Genomic DNA, 17,096 nt, shown 5'->3' on the forward strand with positions numbered 1-17,096 from the left:
TCTCAAAGAGTTCTGAGTTCATAGGCACCGGCCCCTTGTCTAACTCTCTTTGAGGGGGTCTGCAGAGAGAAGAGGGGTCTGCAGAGAGAAGAGGAGGATCTACAGAGAGAAGAGGGGCCTTGGCCTGAAAGCAGAGCAGACAGGATAATCCCCAAGGCTCTCTTGTCTGCTGATGACTTGGATTGGTCCTGCCTTTTGAGAGCCCTTATCTTTTTCACGTCTTTCTCTTCCTTCCTATTGCTCTTCCTCACCTGAGCCATAGAAATTAAAAAAAAAAAAAATTCTCAAGTGCTGCTGCCTTGTGGTCTCCTAGGAGAGTACACATTTGTATGTAATTTGCACACTTTAAGCCTGACAGAAGTTCACTTAAATTACTAGATATCCCTTGGGAACATGGGGCTGGGACCTGACTTCTATGTTCTGCCCTTGGGTGTCTGCTCTTAAGAGGACACTTGGTAGAAAGGGCAGAGGTGGGCTTTCCCACCCCGATGATGGGCCTGCTGGCTCTCTGATGAACTGGCCTGGTTTTTGTAAGAAATAGAGATTTGGAACTGAAGGAGGAGAGCCACTGAGACCATGTGATTCTCTGTGATGACACAAAAGCACACCCAGAAGCACGTGCATTCAGTGAGTTTTACCTGCATTTGAGACCCAACTCTGCCCTCCAAAAGTCTATCAGCTTGGGCTATAATTGGTCTTGGGGACAGGAGTGAGAAATGCTTTCTTCATCTGCCCTAGGGGGGAGTATGTATTTCACAGATACTTGGGTTCATATGCTTTTGACTCAGTGATAGAGTCACAAGACCCAGGGCAGTGCCAAGGATATAGAAGGTACTTTAAATAAGTGGGTTTCTAGTTTTAAATTCCCATTTCTAGTGGAAGAGGAGATGACAGGCTAGAAAAGACGTCAGTTGGGTTCAAACAGTATGGGTAGTGGGCTTGTATCTTTGTAGATCTTTATTTGTCCAAAACTCTGTTCATGGCAAGTGCTTGAAACACTGCCTTAAATAAACTCAACACACAGAGACTCGGGAGACTACTTTCAAGAGAAGGAGGGAACAACATTTTCTGTAAAGGATCACAGTATGCATGTTCAGTTTTGTAGACTATGCGGGTCTAGAAACTACCATGCGTCAGCCCTTGTTACATGAAGGCGGCCATAGACACTACAGAAATTAACAGGCATGGCTCTATGCCAATAAAACTTTATTTATAAAGCCAGGTTGCAGGGGAGGGGGTCTGATTACAAAGGGTAATGGGGCTCTTTGATTGTCATTCTTCAGACTTTGGCTTTCTTGGGTCTAAGAGATGAGCTTAGGTAAAATTGAAGAGCTCTCCTCCAGCTGTGTACTCTGAAAAAAAAAAAGAGAGAAATGCATAACAAGATTAAACGAGGCAGCGAACCTACACAATTGTGTGCTACACTGAAGGTTACTTTTCAAAGCGACTAAGTATGGGAGTGAGTCACAAGGCAGTGGCAGCCAGTGTTCAGACCTCTGTGATACAGCTGTTACCAGAAGTGGTCCAACAAACAAGGGTCTCTGGCTTGAGCAGCTGGCAGCAAGTGTCGCCCTATCTAGTGGCACATAGCCTCACAATGCTATGCCTACTGCCTTTGGTGAGCTGGGACGGGGTGCAGGAGCAGACTTCTTAGAAGGACTTTGTACCCAGCACAGTGATACTTCCTTCAGTTGCAAGCCGACAAGAAATCCATCTCTAACAAGCAAATCAAAAGAGGGGATTTGCCGGCTGGTGAGCCAGCAGCACGGGGCTGCCTGGTGTGACTCACACGTGACTTGAGTCAGGTCTAAAATGATGTAACTCAGACACTGCTATGGAGCGTTTTCCCTTTGCAAGATAATTGGAATAATCTCAAGGCGAGGGGTTTCTAAGTTCAACCATGAGGGAAGGGGAAGAGGAGTTGGACTTGGAGGAGGAGGAGTTAGAGGAGAAGGGGTTGGAGGGGGAGGAGGAGGGAGAGGAGTTGGACTTGGAAGAGGAGGAAGAGGAGGAGTTGAAGGAGGAGGAGGAGGACGAGGAGGAGGGGACGATAAGGAGGAAGAAGAGGAGAAGGAAGATGAGGAGGAGGAAGATGATGATGGTATTTGGCTGAGCATTTCCAGGCAAGGGTTTATTGCATTTCACCAACTTGGAGTGGATCAAGAGCCTCTTCTTGGCCAGAGGCTTATGAGCTATTGATTGGCTTCCATCTGTGTTACATGCTCTTTGATTAAGTGTCAGGTCACTTTCCTCAGAGCAGATCAGCTGCTCTGGGGACTTGGTTACTCTGTGTCCATTCTGTGAACAGTTAGCCAAGAGAGAGACCCTGGGCAATGCAGAGCTCTCTGCTGCCAATCTCTAACCTCACAGAGAAGCCGGGTAAGACGAAATGGTGGATGTAAACGCTGAGGACTCTTACAGACACACTGCCTTGGGGGCACAGATAGGAAGCTGCACACCTAATAGGTCTGATCATCAGAATCCCAGTGGGTTCAGTAGGCTCAGGAGAGGGGACCCACTGAGTGAGGGTGTCTGTTTTTAAAATCCACCCACCATGAACTGGAAGAGCAAATGGACCCAAGGATTCTGATGGATTCCTATTGTGGCATAGGGACAGGGCCACCTACCTGTCTGATTCTGCCGCTTGGACTCCATTGCCTCCAGGACCACAGCCAGGCCGCTACTCCGTCTGTCTCCTGCAGTCCTCTTCCCAGCTTTGCTGCCACCTCTCTTCTGAACACACTTTCTGTCTGTCGGTCTGTCTGGAAAGCAAGTTTTCCCTAAAACGCTCCTCCCACTTCTGTCCTGCCATTCTCTTCAGAAGGTCCTCTTCCTCAGTCTGTTGCTACTTAGCCAGGACAACGCCTCATCTTCATCCTCACTCCTGCCCTCTTTGAAGCCTTCCCTGACTTCCCTCCTTCTCTGTTCTTCAACCGTACAGAGGGCCTTCTCTCTGTGACTAGCTTTCCCTCTTAAAAGCACCCACCCCTAGGTGTCAGGGGCTATGCAGTCTGGCCCTGCCATCTTGCTTCTCCTCAGCCTCCATCACTACCCTGACTTACACAGAGGTGTGGCTTAATTCGCTTGCTAGGTGCATGGATTATTCCCCATCCTCCTTCTCTTTCCTTGTCCTCCTCTTCCTCCTCCTTCTCTTCTTCCTCCTCTTCCTCCTCTTTTTCCCTTCCCCCTCTTCCTTCTCCTTGTCTCCCTCCTCCTCTTCCTCCCCTCCCCCCCCTCCTGTTGGCCTTTTCCCTCTGTCCTCTTTTCCAAGCTGTCCGTCCTTGTAAAGTTCTCCCAAAGCCCAGCCCTGCTTCCTGACACAACCTTGAAGTGTTACTACTGCAGCTGTGCTGACGTTTTAAGAGAGGCTGCTGGAAGACAAGACATTTTAAAGTCCTAATAGGCCCAGAGAACAGACTTCAAGGCCTCTCTGTTTCTGAGAGCGCCTTTGTTTCCCGACTTGGCTCCTCCGCAAAGGGAGGAGAGAGGCAAACTGCAATAAAAAGACTAGAGCAGAACTGAGGATGGGTGGAGGTTTCTTTTTAAATAGGACAGAAAACAGGAAATGTTACCAAAAACCTAAGTATTTGATTATTCAATAGCTACATGAGAATATATGTTGATAGCTAGCAAGGGAAAGTGGGTAATGATTGTAACTATGTAGCTAAATGGTTATACTTTGATATGAGAAAACTAACACCTTTCTCAATGAAGTGGGGGGTGGGGGCTAGTAAAACTAGGTGAATTAGAGAGAAGGAAGTGCTAATAGCAAGAGGTTTGGAATGATGCTGATTCCATCCCCCCTTCCCTCCCTGGGAGTCAGATGAACAATAGCAAAATTAATCAGACGTTCAGATTTTTAGCAACTCAGTTTTCAAATTTTAAAATTATCCATAGCATCCAGGGCCAGGAGTCTGGTGAGATGGGCATCTTGTGCAGAAACATTTGGAAACAGCTATACAATGACATTATACTCTTTCCTCAAAATGCTAACCCTATTTCTAGGAATCTAGACGATAGTTTAAAAAATAAACTCAATGTAGGTATATGGCTGTAGGTTTGTTTGAGGTTGGGGACAAATGGAAGCCCTACGAAATCCTATGGGAATCTGCACTGATGTCATGGGCTTGGAAAGAGAAGACCTGAGCTCTGGAAAGAGAAGGGCTTTGGCCAACATTACACTGCATGCTAAAATGACAGGGAAAAAGAAAGAAGACCTGCTTCACACATGTAGACTGCTCTGTGTTTATGGACACAGAGACAGGTGTGAAGGTAGGTAGAATTCTCATTGTTACCCAGGGGAACAGGATTACAGTGAGGGAGGTGGCTTGCTGTTGACATCCAGGCTCAGAGGACAAATTAAGTGGCCCAGTTGCTTAGGCGTTCTGTGCACCTTGTGCCCACCCTGCCCTTAAGGCTCTAGAGTAGTGGCTCTCAACCTTCCTAAAGCTGCAGCCCTTTAACACAGTCCCTTGTGTCGTGGTGACCGCCAACCATAAAGTTACTTTCATTGCTATTTCATAACTGTAATTTTGCTACTCTTTTGAATCATGATATAAATATCTTCTTTCTGATTGTCTTAGGCAGCTCCTGTGAAAGGGTTGTTTGACTCTCCAAAGGGGTCATGACCCATAGTTTGAGAACCACTGTTCTAGGGTTTTGAGGAACACCCTTCCTGGAGATGTCTGCCCTTAGGTGAGCAGGTTCCAACAGATGTCCACTTTGACCTTAGGCGAAAGCTTGAAGCTACTGTGAGACAGAATTTGTCGGCCTGGTACTTGGAATGTGGTCTAGAAGGAGAGTCATAGAGCCCGGTGGGCATGCCTCCTCGGCCTTGAAGAATCTCAGGGGTCTGTCTAACACAGGGCAGCTGCTCAGCTCTGTGTGGGGCGTAGAGAAGCAGGGAAGGTGGCTAACTAGCTTCACCATTCTCCAAATTATCTGACTCACTCAAAAGCACTCAACATTTTTTCAAATTAAACATTTAAACTGAAAACTAAAAATGTAATAGGAAAAACATCCCCAGATAAATTCATCTCAAATGGAAAATGCAGGCACTACAGCAAGAACTCTGGAAGAGAGGAGAAAAGAGCTGGTCATGGCTACTGAACCCTCAAGTCACGTTCTGTCCACCCTGAACTACTGCTCTCCTCTGGAGGGGAGGGGCAAGCCAGGTGAGAGATCAGACACACATATTTGCATAAACTAACTCTCCCTCTCCCTCTCTGTATGGTGTGCTTAGCACTTTCAGTCACAGCCACGTTTTATTTTGTTTTGTTTAATGCCCACCTTCGCAAGAACATAGGCCACTGCTCCATTAGATGGTTTTCAGCATCTGGTATACTGCTGACTCATAGGAATAAATATCGAGTGTTTAAAACTAATAATCGTAACCACTACACCACACACACACACACACACACATACACACACAAACACATACAAACACACACACAGTTACTCATACCTGGATGCAAAGGCCTGAGTCTGCAGTGATATCCAGGGATGGCCAGGAAGGTCCTAAAAGGGACGATGTCTGACTTCAAATCTGGGGAAATGATGGGACCTGGCTTGGATTGAGAAAGAAAATTAGAAGGGATAGATCACCTGTCCCCTTGCCAATCAACTGAAGAACAGATCAGACACAAAAGAATGTCAAAATGCTCAAATACAGAGATTAATCTGGAAAAAAAAAAAAAACCCATACCAAGTGATCCTAAGTAGATGTCATTCTAGAAAAAAGGGAGATCAGTGCCACAAGGGCTGAGCAGGATGGAGAGATAGACATGCTCTCTGTGCAACCCTACAGTGGTAGACCCACGTCTACCCCTGGACAAGTGTATACAAACCAAGTGTTTACAAAGCCCTGGTGTTTACTGTGGACTTTGGGTGACCGTGATTTGTTTAGGACAGGCTACCAGTTGTAGCAGATGCTCCACTCTGGTGAAGACTGTAGACAGGAAGTATGCCTGTGCACATGTGGCGGAAGAAAGCACATGGGAGCTGTCTGCACTTCCGTTTCACTCGAATGACTTTTTTTTTTTTCTTTTTTTAAGTCCATTAAGTAAAACAGCAGACTGGCAGGGTAGCACATGACTATGAGGCCAAGGCAGGAGGGTAATTGAGTTCAAGGGCAGCCTGGGCTGAATAATGAGAGTGTGTCCCCCAGAAAAGCCCGAAACAAATAAAAATAAAACAGACTCTCATATTCAACTCCCCACTTCTCAAGTGTGGGCTGCAAGGGATAACTTCCAGGAGGGACACAGAGAAAGGGATAGAGAAGAAACATCACCATGGAGATGACTTTTCTAGGCAATGGCAGCATCTGCAGGGCAAGCCATGTTGATAGTCAGGACTAGAGTGGCACTTCACCTCAGCGGTCTCCCAGCTGAGCATCGTAGCCCAGAAACCTTGACACAAGAAGACCATCAACCAAGCCCAGCTTCAGGACAGTACAAAATCCCTCATACTCTTCAAAGCCATCAAGGTCGTCAAAACCAAGGAGCATCATCTGAGGAGCTGTCACTCCCGGGAAGAGGCTGCAGATATGTAATCACTCATCGTAATGTGGTACCCAGAAAGAAAAATGAAACAAACAAACAAATAACCCAAAGAAATAAACAAACACAGGAACAAAACGAGTAACAGAAAACTAAGGCTGAAACTTGGGTGCTAAATAAAGTATTCATTGAATAAAAACATATTAATACTGGCTCATGAATTACAGCTAACAAAACATAAGTAGTCTGTGACATTCATAAAAGGGAGTAGGGTGTTAAAGTCTGTGGGAGCTATATCCTATCCTCCATTTTCCTATCAATATAAAACTTCTGAGAAATATCCTATTAATAAAGTGTGCACTCATCTATTCTGTGTTGCAACAACAAAATTCCCAAGCCGGGGAACTTTATAATGAAAAGTTTTCTCTTAGCTTGCTGTTTGGGAAATCAAAAGCCCAAGGTTGGAAATGACAATGTACCTGGCTCTGGGGTGGTGGGTGTGGGTGTGGGTGTGGGTGGGTGGTGGGGGTGGGGGTGGGGTGGGTGGGTGGTGGGGTGCTTCCCTGCTGTCTCATATCATGACAGGCACCACGCAGGAGGAAAGAGGTGAAATAGCAAGACAATGTGGGACACCGGAGTCCCCCTTCTTTCTAACAACTTATATTCTTGACAGTTAACTGTGTTCACAGAACTACATTAGTCCTTTCCTAGGACAACATTCCTAATGTTCTAATTATTTTGTACTAATTGCCATCTCTCAGAGATCCCAGCACATTCCAGTATCGCTGTGCTGTGGGCCAACCCACTAACATACACACACTCTTGGTTCAAAACCTGTCAACTTGTACACTTTTTTTTCCATTTTTAGTTGGAGTATCAAGGGTTTAATATAAAAGAAGGCATGGGAATTATTTACATGATGAAACAGCTCACATCAGTGGAACGGGCAGTTCATGCTACACCATTTCAATGGTGATTTCAGCGCACATACTTTCTAAAAATATCGCCATCTGTAAATAAGAAATAATCCTTGTTGTCTAGAGCAACTTTGGTGCCTTCATATTCTGGGAGAACTTTGTGTCTGTCTTTCATACTAAGTGGTTGAATCCACACATTCCTCCATTTTTCACCTGATTCCACAACTACAACTATCTCTTGAAACACTTCCTTGAGACTCTTCTGGAAGCATAATCCCACCTTTGGCTACAATTTTGGCTACTCTCCTTTCAACCAATTCTCTGTCAAAGAACAGGAGAAGCTTTCTAAGAGCTTGGCCAGCAGTTTCCGGAAGCTTAGCCATTAGTATCACAGCCGAAGGTGTATGTGACCAGTGGAATGGTGGTGGAGAGGCAGCTGATGAGCTATATCTTCATCCGCAAGCAGACAGAGCAACGTGTACTATTACTAAATCATACTTTGACTTTGATTCTTTTTTCCCAAGTGAAATGTCTGTAAAGAGCTTTTAACCAACAAGCATGCTGTAAGGATTTTAGTACTTGGTCCCTGGATCCTGGGGGAGGGGGGTGTGAGGTGGTGGGGAGTTGAGAGGACGCATCTTTTGGAAGTTGACTTATCTCAAAGTTAATCCTGGGAACAGCTCCTTAGCCCTCTAAGCTTCATAATGTGTTGCTTTTTTCTTTCTTCTTTGAGACAAAGTCACTCTATGTGACCCAGGCTGGCCTCAAACTTACTATCCTCCTGCCTCAGCCTTCTGATTGCTGGGCTTACGGACATCCATGCCTGGCAATACGGAACTCAGATTTACAGCTCCGGTGCTGTCTTCTGCACATAGGAGTGGGCAGTGTACAGGGTACAAAGAGCCCCCTGGAATTGTGGGGAGTTCCGTCTCTCCTTAGTCATGTGACTCCTTTGTCCCTGGTGTGTTCATCTTCCCTGGGGAAACTTAAAGCAGAAGCCTGAAGATCCTGTTCCTCCAACACACACTAGTGGTTAAACTGTGTAGCGCAAAAGCATGCCGGCTTCGGGTGTCGCTGGAGGCGTAGGCTTAAGACTGTCATCTTGGTGGATAGGAAATGCTGAAGAATGTCCTGCTGTTCCTCGGTATAAATAAAACCTCTGCTCTGTAGGACAATCTCTTTTGTACAGATCCTTCCTTCCCAGAGCTCAACATTTTCCCATCAGCCCACCCTACCCATCGCATTTCATGGCAACCCAGGTCACGACACACCACCTATCACATCCCATAATATTTGGGACATTTTTAAACCTTTTGGGGGCCTTCTTAGCTGTCCAGCTGAGATGTGAGTGAATGAATCAGGACTCCAGACTCTGCCAGGGGATCATTTCAACCTCACTTTTCTTTCTCACCCTTCCCTTCCGGCTGCCCTTATATAATGTTTTGGATCTCTGGTCTATCTCTGGTCTATTTGATAGTTACACTGTTGTTCTTCCCCTTTCCTCTTCCTGATTCTTTGAGACATTTTTTCTCTCTAAGTTCAACAAGTGGGTGGTTTCGAGAACTGTCATTTTGTGGTGCTCTCTGACACGATGGGTGGAGCCAGGGGGTGGGGTGGGGCCCTAGGCAAAAACAGAGAAGACGCCCTCCAGGGTTGGCAGATCTGGGCTGGCAACCAGAAACCGATGAGTCCGTTTCAAAGGCCCTCCTCTCTCCACACCTGTCTTTCCCCAAGTGCTAACATGTCCCATGTCACAGTGTGAGTTGGGTGCAGTTGTGATTTTATTCTAATTCCCTCCAGTGATTTCCAGACATGACGGCCCTCCTCCTGGATGGCTGACGTACCTTCCCTTAGGATGCTCTTAGATTAAACTAACTCCTGCTGTGAAAGGGGGCATTTAAAAAGAAAGAAAAACAGAAAGTGCAAAACAAAACAAAAAACGGACCAACCAACTGAGCAAACAAAAAACCTGATCATGGGGATCAAGTCCCAGTGGTCATTCGTGCTTTTCTACAGACAGCTATGGAGAGTTAGAGCGTGAGCAAGGACCAAGCCCTTCCATCACCTCCCTTCTTCATTCTCTTGAATTCTCTCCCTCCTTCCTCCCCTCCCTTCCTCTCATTTTCCAGCTGACAGAACTGAACATTTGTTCATCCTGGCAAACTGAGTTCTGAGGAAAAGCTCAGAGCAAAGCAATGCGAGATGCCTGGAATCAGCGAGAATCTGGACACGCTTCCATCCAGCCTTTAACCGGGATGAGGGAGAAGGCTTTCCCTGCCCCTGGCCAGGGTCCGGGGTCTCGGGGGAGGGGGGGATCGCTGGCCTCTCCCCGCCTCTGTCTGGCTCCTGGCCGTCTGGAATTCATTGTGTCTGCCCTAGCACCTGGCAGCTGGCATGAGCCCGCTGTCTGCAGCAGGCACACAAGCCACACTGTTGGGGATTAGATGGAGCATACGCCCAGCCTATAAGATGCTTATGGCCTTTTCCAAGCCCGGGACCGGTCCAGCTCAAGAACAGGGCAATTAGATGAAGTCTCATGCTGGGAGGAAAGCTGTTCCCTGGCTGAAGACTCTAATCCCTCCTTCCCTGCAGCCTCTCCTCTGCTCCAGTTTATCTATTTCCTTCCTTTGCCTTTTATTTTGTTTTTTTTTTTTCTTTGTAGTGTATATGTGTGCATGCACACGTGAAGGGCAGACACTGAGCGATTTTCCTCAGTTGCTTTTCTACCTTACTACTGGTTCCTTTTCCGTGTGTGTGTGTGTATGTGTGTGTGTGTGTGTGTGTGTGCATCCATGTGTAGGTATGTATTTGCATGGGTGTGGACACACATGTACATTAGCGCATGTGCACATGTATGTGTACATGTATGTGGAAGATGGGAATCATCCTCTATGGACACTTACTGCACCTTATTCACTGAGGCAGGCTCTCTCCATCAATCACAGAGCTCATTAGCATGGCTAGCAGCTCGCTCTGAGGATCCCTGGCTCCTCCTTCAGAGACTGGAATCGCAGGTGGGAGGCCACACCAACCCAAGTATTTATGGGTTTCTTGAGATGTGAACCATGTTCCTCGTGCTTGTGTAGCAAGGGTTTAACCGGGGAGCCGTCTCTCCAGTCTTCCACCTTATTTTATTTATATTTTTTGAGAGGTGGTCTCACTATATAGCCACAGCTGTATAAACTCACTCACAACATAGAGCAGGCTGGCTTCAAACTTAGAGATCCACCTGCCTCTGCTTCCTGAGTGCTGGGGTTAAAGGTTGAGCCACCATGCTCGCTCGGCTTTTGCCATAGGTTTTTGTTTTTTTTTTTTTTTGAGACAAGGTCTCCCATTGAACCTGGAGTTGGGTGCTGTGGATTCGAACTCGGGTCCTCGCACCTGCATGATGAACACTTATTGACTAAGCAAGGTCTCCAGACTCCGTCCTCCTTCATTTATCTGCTTTCTGCACACCCAGTCTCCACTCGTCTCCGGAGTAACTTCTTCCTTTTCCCGACAACCCTCTGCTCTTCCGTTCTCTGCTCCCTGCTCTCTCCCCCTCCTGCACCCACTTTTCCTTTCTGTGCGGTCACTTTGTGTGGGCTCCATTTGTCTTCACTTGCCTGCTAGTTTTTCCCGCCTGTAGCTTTCTCTTATGGAGGGGAAAAGCAGGTACCACAGTTGCAGATCTGCATTCCCCTTCCCATGTGTGTGGACAGGCAGGGCAGTACTCGGGAAGCCACAGGCACTGCCGTTGATGGAGTATAATTCAGACATGACGGAGGCGAGCCCAACCCTTTCTGTCTAATTCTGGTGTGTTCCTTGCTTTTATATGTTTTAGGGTGGTGGATAAGGTAGCTGTAGGTTTAGGGTAGGAAAGTACTTCTGGTTTGATTGGAACATCTCAAACTAAGGTTCTTCCAGCTTTGGCATGCACCCAGGTACCTAGCCAGCTCCACCCCGGTTTCCAGGGCAGTTTGGGTGGGGCCTGAGAGTGTATGCCTGGCAGGTTCCCAGATGAGGCTGATGCACGTGACCTGATATTGACCCTGAAGTTAGGAGCTAGTCTGAACTCTACCTCCGTGACAGTAAATATCTACACCTTGACGTGTATACATGGATATGCTTAGGTAGCTAAACACTGGCTCATGTCACAAAAGGATTCGCGTTTGTCTGTAAAAACTGTCCACCAAGTCAAAGGGTCATGGTGTGAAAGGAATCCAACCAAGGGAATATAAAAGATGGCTTTGGCCTAAATGGTAAGACTTTGGTCGGGATAGTTTGCCCTCTTTGCAGAATTATGTGAGCTGCTCTTCCATCCCCTGGCTGACTGCATCTTGTTGGTATTCTGAGTAAAGGACCTCTGAATGTTATTACTCAAATGTGAGGAACTGTATTTAAGGGTAGCGGAATGAGGAAGATTGAGAATCACTGTTCCAGAAGGGGGGATGGTCTTCAGCTCTATGCAGCCTTGAGCCTGAACCAAGACCTTCTCAGGCAGACAGGAACCAAATGGAACTGTTTGGGAGGTGGCTAAGAAAGTGAAGTTCTTAGCTTCTCTTGCTGGGAGATCTCCAGGAGGAGCACAGACCCTGGGAAGAGGTGGACGCAAAAAACATTTCTGCATTCAGTGCAGAGCAAAAAGCATGATGGATGCTGGGAGTTGTAGTTCTACAGGCAGCCGGAAAAGCATTTAGAGGATTATGGATGGCCAACACTTTGAACACCAATCAAATGGGGTAAAAAGAAGTGCTTTGCATAAAGCAAGTGTCATTTTGTAAAGTTTGTTTTGGTGTTTATGAGTGTGTGTGTGTGTGTGTGTGTGTGTGTGTGAGAGAGAGAGAGGGGGAGAGGGAGAGGGAGGGAGGGAGACAGAGAGACAGAGACAGAGACTGAGAGAGATTCTAGATCATAATTTATGAATGTCAAAAATGTTTAAAAGCCCTAGAATGAAAAGAAAAATCAAGTGAATTGAATAATTTGTTGGTTTTGTGAGTTGTGGAGGAAAGAACAAGCATTGTGGGTGTACTGGCTGGTTTTGTGTGTCAACTTGACACAAGCTGGAGTTATCACAAAGAAAGGAGGAAATGCCTCCATGAGATCCAGCTGTAAGGCATTTTCTCAATCAGTGATCCCTCAAGGAGGGAGGGCCCAGCCAATTGTGGGTGGTGCCATCCCTGGGCTGGTAATCTTGGGTTCTATAAGAGAGCAGGTTGAGCAAGTCAGGGGAAGCAAGCCAGTAAGCAGCACCCCTCCATGCCTCTGCATCAGCTCCTGCCTCCAAGTTCCTGCCCTGTGTGAGTTCTAGTTCTGACTTCCTTTGGTGATGAACAGCAATATGGAAATGTAAGGCCTTTCCTCCCCAACTTGCTTCTTGGTCATGATGTTTTGTGAAGGAATACAAACCCTGACTAAGACCTTGGGTTATTAGGGCATTTGCCACATTTTCTACTGTTACCTAGGTTCATCACCTTATCTCTGTTGGGTCAAGTGGCACTTGCCTAGACCTATCTTACCCACTCAAGATTCTCTCATCCTCGCAGGGTCGCTGGTGATGAGGGCTGGGAGCCCTCAAAGTTAAACATCTGGGCTCTCAGAGTTTTCAGGTGGGCATCAAGTTTCCTGTGGGCATCAAGGAAAACAGACAGGAGACAAAGCCAGGGATATGGAGGATGTTTGTGTTCTAAGATTAATTTATTTACTTTATGTTTATGAGTACACTGTTGCTGTCTTCAGACACGCCAGAAGAGGGCATCGAATCCTATTACAGATGGTTGTGAGCCACCATGTGGTTGCTGGGATTTGAACTCAGGACCTCTGGCAGAGCAGTCAGTCAGTGCTCTTAACTGCTGAGCCATCTCTCCAGCACTGGAGGGTGGTTGTTATGGAACAAAGGTTCCCATTGAAGGGCAAGTTAGGGCTTCTTGACAGACAGAAATAGCACTGAGTTTCCAATAGCTTGCTTTATGGACAAACTTAATTTAATGCGAAGTGGGGGTGGGTGGGCATGGAGAGGTAGGATGTCTGTGTAGCTGTTTCCTCCAAATCTCAACATTCCCTCCTAAGGAAGGAAAGAGGCACTTAAAGCTAAAAGGCTCACAAAGCGTCCACAAACCCATCGTTAGAAGACACACACGGCCTGGTCCTTCCCCAAAGTTGGACAAGCTGTAAACAGTTTCTGAGGGGAGAGATTTTCTTCAGTGGAGGCCCCTACAGGTTGTGCCGGGTCAAGCAATGAGGCCTTTCTCAGTCCTCACCCATGCTGGGGCGGGCTTTTTAGTGAGGCTGTTCCCTTGAGTCATCTGTACTTCCATCATAAGCCGTTGCCCGGCAACCACAATCCGTTCCTTACTTCACTAAGTTAGGCTGGGGTGGAGTCGTTTCCCTGGCCTGTCCTGGGTGCCCTCTCTGGGTTGAGGAGACATCTGTTCCTGTCTCTCCAGAACAAGTCAGGCAGCACGGAGAATTCCACACACAGGGCTTACTAAGACTTGCTTCCCTTTCCTGTCCTTAGATGGGTTTCTCAGGTGGCATCAGGCACATGACAGGAACAGGCAGTTCTGCAAGACAAACAGTATGGAGAACTGTTCCTGTGAAATGAAAGAGCTCTGGGGTGGTCTTGCGGGCTGTGGTGGGGGGATGTAATACTATCCCTACTTGCATCTGCCGAGAACCACCTTGCAATTTGCACCCCTTATCCCTCTGTCTGTCTAGATACTTGAATAGACACCCACAAAATAAGATCGACAGGGATAGAAAACAGAAGGAACAAGCGAGCAGCAAGCTGGTCTGGGTGTTTCCTTTCTTTTAGACCCAGCCTGGCTTGCCCTGTTCATTAAAGATATGCTTCGTCATCAAAACAGCCACTGGCATTTAACTGCAGAAAACAAAAAGCTGAACAGTGTGGAATTTCTTTTAGAGGGGACACTGAACAATTGACTCATGACAGCAGGGTCCATTTCCAGATGGGTCTCTGCTGCCAGCCCTTCTGCTGTTAAGTTGCTTTGGGTTTTCCTAGTACCAACATCCAGATGCTCAGATCAGAGGTAGCATTCCAGGGTCAGAGCTAGACCACGCAGAAAGCATGCTTTGAGAGTTTACCTACTGAAGCGCCACCAATATTTTTCTTTTCATGGACTGAACTGTTCCAAGGCTTTTCATATTGGACGAAAGGTCGCAAATTTCATTTTTGTGAAAGATCAAATGAAATTTTAAACTGGGAACAAATTTAATCTTTCTTTTTCCCCTGGTATTGAGATTCCTCCTTATCTGCCCTTCCCTGTTCTCCCTCCTATTTCTTTCTTCTTTTCTCTTTGCTTGCAAGAGGTTGTTGGAGATAGAATAACTGCTTTTTCCTGGAATGCCTAATACATACTAAAAAGAGTACCATTCACTAATAACAATTTGTTGATTGTTCCCTGAACCCCGGGAGGTGTGTGGAGATTGAGATTCCTGTTCGTAGCAAAGGGAGTGTGACTGTGTGATAGGCCTTATGTCAAGGCCAAGTAGGAACTCAAAACAGAGGTGTGTTGATCCTATAGAAAGCCAATCTCTGCCCCACCCCCTTCAACTTAGGTGACTGTAGAGTCTATCAGCATGCAGCCCCGCTTATCAAAATATTCTATGCTAGTGTTTGTCCCCAGGCGTCAGGGAGGCCAGAAAATGGACATAAGTCTGCTGGACACCCAGGAGAGCTGAGAGCTTATTAAGGAAGGGGCTGGGGATTCGGGGATTGTATCGGGTCTGTGGGGGTAGCCAGTGGGGAAGATAGGATGTGTACAGACTGGGAACGATTAGGAAAATGAACTCAGCAAGCACAAAAAAGTAATTAAGGAAATCGGGAAACATCTTAAATTAGAAGGGGGATTAGAGAATGTACCAGGGAAGAGAGATTTGATCTCAGAGTATCCTGTGTGCTAAGAGGCTTTAGGAGTTGCTTGAAAATGGGTCCAAGACTTTTTGAGTATTAGAGAATGTCACCAAATCAGATCATCCTGAAAGAGCTGTCTCTTGAAATGGGACTTAAATAAAGGGTCATTTGGCAGCGAATCTGGAACAGCAGTGGTTGTCACTGACAACGCAGCAGCACATCAAGGTGGAAGCAAGAATTGGAATAAAGACACCTCCTGACCCAGAAGCAGAGGACTGTGGGAAGGGGCGAGGTCCCACAGTGCCCATTGATGTCATGTCCTGTATGACCTAAAGACCTCCTTATGACACCGTGGTGAAATGTCCCGCACAGGCTCCTGAGTTTGAAAAGTTGGTCTCTCGATGGTGGCCTTCTTTTGGGAAGCTGTAGAACCTATGGGAAGTGGGGACACTGGAGTTTGGAACCCTCTTTTGTTTCTCCGTTGCCGTGATAAAACAATGACCAAAAACAACTTGGGTATGAAAGGGTTTCTTTTAGCCTACATCAAGAAAATCTAAGACAGAAACCTGGAAGTAGGAACCAAAACTTGCTTACTTATGAAACTCAGGACTTCAAAGTCGATCAGTAGTTGTGGACCTGGACCTGGTGGGAGAGATCAACCGCCATTTTATCATTTTACTCAATAGGCAGTTCACCAAGTAGAGCCCCGTATTGCCTGAAAATAGGTTTATGGAGGACACACTGGGTTGCTAGTGGCAGAAAGTAGAAGCTCATTCTCCCACCTGGTGGGGATAGGGTGGAACATAGAATGGTTATTTATTGGGGGGAATACAGGGAGTTGCAGAACTGAAGGAGACAGACCTCAAGCAAGCTAGGACAACCAAGGCAGAAGGAGGCCAAGTCTCTAGAACTTCACTATAGAAGTGAATCATCTTGGGCTTATTTTTCTTCCCAACTCAGATACATGTAAGTGATTGAATCAGGTCTACTTCTCAGTTTGTGGGCCCTGTCCTCATAGGTCTGGGCAAAACACATCTTTCTTTGCCTCCTCTACTTGATCCTCGCATCCCTTTTCTCTCCTCCCCAAAGACAACCACTTTGCAAGGATTTGACTTATGCCTTTGACTTAAATCCACACCCAAAGACAGAAAGCATGTGTTTGCATTTCATGTTTTATATGCTTAGGTGGTATGTGGACACTTAGTTCAGTGGCTGTGAGTTACCACAGTGTTTCTATGCTTGCATGCAATTATCACCAGTAGTCTTTAGACCCATTTCCCTGCACATGGTCACTGTGCTCTGTCTTTAGTTCTGGCTACACGGGTTACTGTAATAACACAGCCTCATATGCATTCCTATCATTCTGTGTGAGAATTTTCTTACAACAGCAGTCTTTCACCATCACTCTGAGAATGGGGAGGGAAGAGGAACGAGGGCTACTTATCAGGCATGCGTACCCCACAGCCCTTCTGTAGATTCTAATGCATTAGACAGAAGGAGGTCCTGGGCTCAGGTAGGTTTAATGTGATGCTTCTTATGATCAAGTGTATCTGGGGAAAGAATTACCTTCAGTGTCCACACCAGAATGGGATGCTGGGTTAAAGGTACAGATAGATGACACTGAACACTTAGATTTGCTTTCTGAATGGGTGGTACACCTAGATGCTCTTGCTCCTTTTTTGCCTTGTGGTCCTTGTGTTGGAGCCTGCGAGCATCTCACCTAGGCAAGTGCTACATCACCGAGCTACATGCCCAGCCCTTGGCTCTCCAGTCTCTCTACCCACTCTTTGTTTTTCATGCCCAATGTCAAATGCGTTTTCACTTATG

At 46.6% G+C, this 17,096-nt stretch overlaps 1 long non-coding RNA gene and 1 pseudogene across 5 annotated transcripts; both read right to left on the reverse strand.

Annotated features, from left to right (window-relative positions):
• Positions 1-1,189: 1,189 nt before the first annotated feature.
• Positions 1,190-5,943, reverse strand: LOC127664714 (uncharacterized). 5 transcript variants are annotated; one of them, XR_007973232.1, is made up of 4 exons: positions 5,708-5,943; positions 5,468-5,570; positions 2,628-2,758; positions 1,190-1,352 (listed from the first exon to the last, which is right to left on the reverse strand). It is a non-coding gene; the product is annotated as an uncharacterized LOC127664714 (long non-coding RNA). The 5 variants fall into 5 exon arrangements; XR_007973230.1 differs by having other exon boundaries at positions 2,628-2,762; positions 5,708-5,942; XR_007973231.1 differs by having other exon boundaries at positions 2,628-2,762; positions 5,468-5,566; positions 5,708-5,941.
• Positions 5,944-7,478: 1,535 nt separating this feature from the next.
• On the reverse strand, positions 7,479-7,800 carry LOC127664528 (10 kDa heat shock protein, mitochondrial-like; annotated as a pseudogene).
• Positions 7,801-17,096: the final 9,296 nt, after the last annotated feature.

The sequence above is a fragment of the Apodemus sylvaticus genome, chromosome 14, assembly GCF_947179515.1.
Source record: "Apodemus sylvaticus chromosome 14, mApoSyl1.1, whole genome shotgun sequence".
NCBI lineage: Eukaryota > Metazoa > Chordata > Mammalia > Rodentia > Muridae > Apodemus > Apodemus sylvaticus.